This window comes from Blennius ocellaris (genome assembly GCF_963422515.1).
Source record: "Blennius ocellaris genome assembly, chromosome: 13".
In the NCBI taxonomy this organism is placed as follows: domain Eukaryota; kingdom Metazoa; phylum Chordata; class Actinopteri; order Blenniiformes; family Blenniidae; genus Blennius; species Blennius ocellaris.
The window spans coordinates 23,331,905-23,340,425 of record NC_137662.1 but is presented as its reverse complement, the minus strand read 5'-3'; positions in this window follow the sequence as shown (position 1 = coordinate 23,340,425).

Below are 8,521 nucleotides of genomic sequence, written 5' to 3'. Positions count from 1 at the left end.
GTTTTAAAGATGACACTGATGGGGCATTTAACACACAAAAAAAAAAAAAAAAAAAGACCTCGTAGACCTTGGACTTTGATTTCTGCTTAACTTTTGCAGCACACCTTGTCCTTCTCCAGCATTTGTGTGAGCAAGCCTTGTCAGCGTGCCCTTCAATTTGAATGCACACTTCACTCTGGCAAACTAATTAATTATTCCCCTCTTCACCCTCCTTTATTCATCCATTTGTTTCTTCTTCTTTTTTTTTTACCCCGGCGAAGAATACACGCAACATTCCTTCAATACCTTTCCTTCTCTCAGACTCGGCGCCTATTCATTAGGAATTCAAATTAATCAGTATTTACTGTAGCGCTCGCCAGCTCCGCTCTCAAGTGCAATTTCTATCAACAAGGTTGAGTGGGCTTTTGTTTCTCATAGCCAATTGGAATAAAGCTTGCTCTGTCTTTGTCCCATTTTTTTTTTTTTTTTTTTAGATGTTCAATTGAACACATCAACTAGTTTGGCACATAAGATGGGATTGATGTTCTCCCACAATGCAATGCTACAAGGACTTTTCATTTTTGACACTCAATGAACTCTGAAATTAAGGCGGCGAAACATTTGGAAAATGAATCCAAGCTAATTGTAGATTTTTTTTTTTTTTTTTTGAAAGTCTTTCTGTGAATCACAATCATAAGGAGGCCTCAAAAATTGGAGCTTTTGTTTTAAAAGCGTCTGTCAGTGCAACCGGAGACGTGCCGTACTTCGGCTGTTGCGACTCTTTCTTTCACTCGTTAGCATGTAGAAGTGCTCCGAGACAAGGAAACGGCTATCGCGGCAGCGTTTCAGTGGGCGACTGCTTTCATTTCACGTCGACAAGCCTGTCGCCCGAAACCGAGCGAAGTCCAGAAGGGACTCGTCTTCGCACCGTATGACGAAGGACGTCCCAAGAAAAATGGATGATTTGACCAGCAAGTTCATCGCAACTTGCTATTTTAGCTCCAGTGGCCACTTTTTCCATCACGGGAGAGGAGGAGATGCAGGATGCAGGACAAATCTGACCGTCAAGGGATTTCCTTCTTCCAGGAATTTCACCTTCTAAATAAATTGGCGGAAGGTTAAACTGAGATGACTCGGGCATCTATTTCGGATGCCCCCCGGACGCCTCCCTAGGGAGGTGTTCCGGGCATGTCCCTCCGGTAGGAGGCCTCGGGGCAGACCCAGGACACGCTGGAGAGACTATGTCTCTCGGCTGGCCTGGGAACGCCTTGGGGTGCCACCGGAGGAGCTGGAGGAAGTGTCTGGGGCGAGGGAAGTCTGGGCAACTCTGCTTGGACTGCTGCCTCCGCGACCCGGCCCCGGATAAAGCGGTAGCCAATGGATGGATGGATGGATTAAACTGAGATGTCGCTTGTTAAAACACACAAAATCCCCAAAAATTATTCCAGGAACTGCCCTGTTGCGGGTTTTTCCTTGACATTTTTTCTGTCAGAGCTTGAAGGCCTGAAGCTTTGCTCTGTGATCGCTGCCTCCCAATCCCAAGGATCAGCCTGGAACCTCATGCCGAGAAGCGACGTCAGGCCGCGTTTACGCAACGACGCTGTCAAGTGAACACTTTCGTTGTGTTACCGGGTGTCAGTTTACACGACGACCACGGTGCTTGGAGCCACTGAAAACATGATTCAACAGTTATATTTCAGATATGTAGGGAAAAGAGAGAAATAACATAGACACACGAAACAAACAAATATAAGAGAGCAAAAAAAAGTAGCAAATAATTAACTGAATAGTGGATTTTTTTTAATATAATCTCTACACCCAGTTTTATGAATTGTCCTTAAAGCACAACTTTTTCCAAAAGTCTTCCAGGGTGGAATTTTTTGGGGGGAAATGCTGCGAGTCCATCTCCATGGAAACGCGGGAAATGCTCAGTAAATGGACAATAACATGCATGTTTCCTCTGTCTTGTCATGACTCTCAGTCCATGTACTCCTGGGACTTGGTCATTTTATATTTGACAGTCACTGTATTAACAATCCAACTTGGTTGTCCGGCCACTAGAATGTCCGCGTTCTCCCATTGTTAATGCTTATAGCGTATATTTTTTAATGCGCACACGTATGTGTGGTTTCATTACAAAAAGAAACAACAGTTCCAACTTGCAGCCTGGCATGGCAACCGCATCATTTTTAGTGGTTCTGCTGTTTCCGTGGAAATGTTGCCTTGTGAACGGGACGTTTTTGCCGAGACTGCAAGATTTTCACTTGAAACGTCTTGGATTTCAAACACTCAGATACTGGTATTATTATCCAACGCCAAAGAATTCTCTCTCACAGATACTTTAGTCAAGTTGAAACGCAGTTTGGATTTAAAACAAGTTGTAGGTAAATAGATTTGGTCAAACAAAGTTATGTTTATTTAATGTTAAATAAGGAATGTGTGACTGAAACAGATGTGCTGATCATCCCGTCTTTGTTTCCGTCCCTCCGTGGCCACTAGATAGCACTCACAGTTTCTTTCATTCATTGACAAGCCACATTCTAATGAGAGATGATGGCCTTTTCGGCTTCACTGGAACACACCTATTCTTTCAAAAGGTTGCCGGCTATATGACTCCGAGGTTTAAACACTTGACTGTCAGGGTTGCTCCAGTTGCTAATCAGCCGTGTTAAATGCTTTTCAAAGAAATGGAGTTGGTGTTTTTCCAGTGCAGTCGGACTGACCTTTCCTCCCCTTTGGCACTGTGTTTTAAACACCTTATATAACACCTCATTAATTAAATTACCTTTTTTTTTTTAACCTTAAAACATTAATGGTCATTAATAAAATGTCCATGGCTCTCAGCGTGCACAAGCCCTAAAATTGGAGATTGTTTATAATAGTCCTTGCCTGTAGCACGTTAGCCATGTCAGCTCTTAGTGGATGAACTGTATTTTTCTACATTGTGAATTGCTACGACTCTTTTTTTTATCTGAGCCAAGGTCCTGATTATAGAGAAAGTTACGGACTTCTATTTAAGTTATCAATGCCTGGTTAGAGCTAGCCTTTTGGCCTCTGCAAGCTTTCCCTTTACACAACTTCTTACTTAACAAGGCCAGGCTGAAAAACCCACAGATCTAATTGAATATTGATATGTGTGTGTGTGTGTATAGAGGGCCAGAGCGAGGCTCAGCCATGTTAAGCCATTCAGTGCATCCTCTTGATTGAAATTCCATTAGCTTGTTAGTGGAGAATAGTGGAGAGTCTGTGAATACTTAGCCTTGTTAGCCGAGGCGCAGGCTAAATGAGTGTGCACAGGGTCATTGTCCACTTAAAACTCGCTCTGCAAACTGGCGGCCAGCTTGAATAATTCATGGAGCATGACCCGCGCTGACTGGGCTTTAAACGAGTGTAGCTTCTCTTTCTGTCTGTTTGGATAATATCTCCACTCTGGAGTTAATTAGGTTTTCACTTTTTTTTTTTTTTTTTCCCCCAGCCAGCTGTGTGTACTGCGGTCAGGGACTCGTCCCCGCGGACACACCGACTGCTAAATGAAAAGAGAATGGAGCAAAGATGATTGCAATGTAAAGTTGTAAATGGAGCTTTTTTCCCTTTTCTTGCCCATCTCCAGAATGCCATCACGGGGAGCATACTAATCCTGAGCACTGTGCGACTGCCAATGTGGGAGACACACAATTGTTCAGTTCATCGGCAGTGAACGTTGCAACCTTTGGTGCAAGAAAATCTGAAATCATTTCACATTTGAAGGACCAGTAGATAGAAATGATCAGGATTGATGGACGGCACGGAAATCTTCCATAAATCAATATGCACTTTTGTGTGTTATCAACTCAGATTGAAAAACACTGCTATTTTCACGACCCCAGAAGGAATATAGCACATCTCTTTAGAGATGGGATCCTTTTGTGTGTTTCTATCATGTACCTGCACTAGAGCAGTGATCTCCAACCCTTTCACACCTGAATCCAGCAAATACTCTATACCATCACCAAGGTCCCAATGGCAACCAGTTGAAGAAGGTTTATATGGTTTAACAGAATTACATGATGAGCAAAGTAGAAGTTAAAGCATTTATTGTAACGATCAGTTGTTTGCACATGTTTACTGCCTGTCTTGTGTTTCAAGACTGGAGTCAGAGGTGTTTCACACACAGAGTGGCTTGGCTCTCAGAAATAGACAGGTGGAGAAGGAACGCATCGGTAATGGATTAAAACCAGACTCACGTGACCGTCGTGCCTCCAAACTTGTGGGTATTTGCAGAAAGTCCAAACGCTTTCCTTTTGAAGAAGAGACAAGAGTCATCTCACCATGCTGGGAATGTCCGAGGCCTATAAAAAGAGGAAAAGAACATGTTGTTCAGTCCGTATCGTGATCGGACTCGGGTTTACGTTTTGGAGAAATAACGGAGAAAGCGATGGTTCGGCGGCATCGTCCGGTCCGGAACCACGACTCTCGGGTTTATGACGAGACAAACGCTGAGGCCACACGACACGACTTTTAAGTGAAAGCGGAAAAAAGCCAACTTTTTCGAAAACATCTTTCAGAAAAGTTTGCTGGACGTGTGGACTGGGGGTTTTGAAGCCCTCTGCTCCAGAGAAAGTCTTCTCCATGCCACTCGTGGGCCTTCTTTGTCATCGACAGGTTAACAAAAATCAAAAGTGCGTTCGCTTGGTTGTTATCTTCATGTCGTACTCCTCGGAACACATTAACTGCGAAACTTTCAAAGCCTCCACCTCATCGCTTAGTGCACCAACTTATCAAGACTTTTGTTTCACAATGAGCTTCATCACATGACCATCCTGAGTGGGAAACATTGGCTGGTTTAAAATGTATGACGCTTTTAGTCATTTTCCATCTAAACAAATCACCATGGATGAACTTTACATTCAAACCAACATACCAAGTGCTTGTGGCTCATGATTTATTTTAAGGAAAATAATCTGACTTTGTAAGAGTCGAGCACTCGTAGCAACCGAACGAGTAAAAAGAAATACTAATTGGCAGTTAGAGTTCAGGTGGGATTGTTTTCTACCATTTCCCCCCAACTGTTTGCAATACACAGGTGTACAGTGTACACTGTTCAGTTGATTAGAAGGATGAGGACACACCAACAACAAAAAAATGTAAATTAAAAAAAAAAGCTTCAATAAGTGCAGATGTAGGAGATACAACCATTTACATACATGTGTGTTTGAAGTTCACAGCTGCAGCCTATAATGTTACTGTCAAGCGTTTGACTTTGCTTCCAAAATGTTGAAAAATCACTCAAACGAGCGCCTCTGGATGCAGTCAAACGCTGTCTTCACATGGGAACGCGCACAGATCTGTTAGAAGTCGTAGGTAATTAACTTCCGAGCTGAAAAGCTGACACTATTCACGCACGTTTCAATAACACAACATCATGACTTTGTCTGCATCTTTCCCCGCTTGTTGTTTTTCCTTCTGCTTTGCATATGTGTTTCCACAACGCGCTCAATATGCTCATTTGCTAAATTTGCTTACTGCCTCTCTATTCATCTTGTTTATGCGCTGTCTGCCGTTGCGATTACACTATATTAATCATCAGTCATCCGAGTTCCCTGTGAAACAACATACAGTATATCATCACCGGCCACTGGCAATGTACCTCTTAAATTTTACTGCCAGAGCCAGGGAGTTGGATCATTAATCAATAAGTGCCATTGTAATGTCATTGCCCCTCACACTTTGGATGACAGTGGTGTTATGCAAAAAAAAAAAAAAAATACTCAATGCTGTTGGCTTCTGCTTCTGAACGCCGCTCTTCGATTCTGTAACAGGTGTCTGTTTATGATGGCGAGAGCAGCTCCTTGTTTACTCTTAATTTACTGCTTGTGACATCATTTCCAGTGTCTGAGTCATGGTCTGCCTTCGTCTTGCTATTCTGGATTATGCCTAAGATACCGTGGGAATGTTAAGCAAACAAACAAAACAAAATACCTGCGACAGATATTCCGATAAAGACCCATTCATATATTTCAATCTCAGTGCAATTGAAGTTGAATTCCACTGTGTATCACCTACTTTTTAATTCCAAGTTTGACATAACCTTAATGGAAGTCTTTACATATTACCTGCAATGCCCATAGCTGTAAGGTTGTTTTTTTTTTGTTATAATGATTTGTTATAAGTCTCATTTACATGACATTTCAAGTGAAAATGCATCATTTCTGCTACCGAAGAAGTCCCAGGAGAACATGGCCGGAGAGCCATGACACAGGAAACATTGTTCTTAATGTCCATTTAATCGCACAATTGCAGAAGAACTGTTTACTATGGCCATGCTGCACATGCAGAAAAGTCACTTTCCCCTTTCAAAGAGTTACACCTCTAGCTCGTAGCATTAGCAAATCCTTTTGATGGTGCTTTGGTCCGGTAAATGAAAATATACTTGAAAGTCAGATCACATTGCAGGTGAACAAACAGCAACGACTGTCATTACTGGCAGGGCAGCAAGGAATCCAAATGTTAATGTATTATATTTCTATGCAGCTTCTTCTTTGTATTTAGTCAAATGGCTTTAATGTAATTAACTGTACCTTCATCCTGATTCGATAGGTTCAGTAAAACTGTATATTTTTGTGTTCGTGTATTTTCTTTAATCATCAGGAGGTGTTTGTCGCCACTGTCGTTGGAGGGACGCATCATCTTGTACTTCTACTTCCTGACTGTAGGTCGTCGTGGCAACGTTTCAGTTTCCGTCATTCACAGGTTTTACAGGAAAGGCTATTAAGCCTCTGGGGCCTGTGGACGCACCGGTGCGTCCTCGTCACATGACCGTTTGAAAAGGCAGTAGCGTCACAGCGCAGCGTCGTCTGGTCCAGTGTTTCAATCCGTGTCAAAAGTGCAGATATAAAACTACAAGCTCGTTTTTAAATGATGTTGATCGCCCAAATAAAAGGAGATGTGAGCAAAAACATGTGTGACCTTTTATAAATAGTTTTACAAAAACGCCGGAGGCAGTGCTTCTATTTCACTGTAAATATCTGTATAGAACTGTTTTTTTCAGTCCTGTTTTGATAAATTTTAGTTAATTATAGTTTAGATGTACTTTAAAAGTAAACAAAATGATTCGTTAACCATGTCTGTGACTTTTATAGTCAATAAATCTCTGTTTTTACCACTCGAATTTGTAATTGTATGGTGTTTTTAGATCCACTGTTTTAATACAGTATGCCAAAGTGATGAAAATACTTCAGAAATGCATTTATGAGGTTGTCCTGAACAAAACGACACCAAAAAAGGCAAGGTTTAAGGATTTTATATCTGAGATACAAAGGAAAAATCAATTGTAGTGAAAAACGGCACAAAATGCTTCAGGCCCCAGAGGGTTAAGCCCAGCGCCCAACCCCCCCAACCTGGAGGACCAGCGGACCGCCCTGCATCTGGTCCCTTTCCCTCGGGTTAGGGTTCGGTGGCAACGCCAGGAGCATAAAGCCTCCAGCTGACATAGCTCCAGGTATCCTGGAGATACACAATGATCCGATCAGGATAAATGGAGTGACATAAAACCCTGCAATCATGCGCTCATGCTTTCTAATAGTGTGTGTGTGTGTGGGGGGGGGGCAAATAACATGTATACACTGTAGTTCCAACCTCTTGAAGACCCTTTCTTCTCTATATACCGTTGCAGAACCGAACCGTTTGAAAGGGGGTCAAACCGCAGTACACAAAAGTCCTTTAATTTGCTTTCTGGTTGGTGATGCCGAGCTCTAATTTGGGCCTGACATTATGACTCAAAACTGCCCCAACAACAAAATCTTTTCTGTTCGGAATGAACAAAGGCTGAGTTGTTGACCACAATCCTGCACGATATCAAAGGTCCTACAGGGAGATCCAACGCTTGTGCTTGGAGAATTAAACCCAATCGGGGCCACATGGTACCAGAGAGACAATGAGTCTGCAAAAGAACAACCAGAGTTCGAATTACGGGGGAGCTAAGGGGACCTGGGCTCCCCTGAAAGCCTAATTTGAAAAATTTAGGGGGAGCTCTAAAAACGCTGATCGGAAAATAGGGCTCCCCCGAAAGCCACGTTGTAATTCGAACCTTGAGAACAACCAAAGGGAAGAACATTTTTTGAATAAAAATCAACCAAATGACAAGAAAATGCGTCGTTTTCAGTATTTCAGTTGTTTCTGTATGTTCAAAACGTTGCCATGTAAATGTGAAACCGACAAAACCACTGTGACGCCACCTGGAGTCACAAACCTGCATTACAACCGCAGCATTACCTAACAAGACATTTCAATACGTGTACTTCTTCCTTCACTGCAGACCGACATGGGTCCTTTTTTTAAAGATGTCTTGTAAAACAACATGAAGCTGAAACACTTTGTACAGACGGACGTTACCCAGAAGCCAGATTTGTGTGAACGGACACTTTGCACAGCGTAATTCTGGTGATGAGGTTGTTTAAGCCGATCAGTTACAGGTGAGGTATTTTATTCATAAAAGCTACTTTTGGGACGGTGCTAAAAGTAGAAACTGTGCTGAAATCACCCAAAGGTGTTGATTTTAAATGCC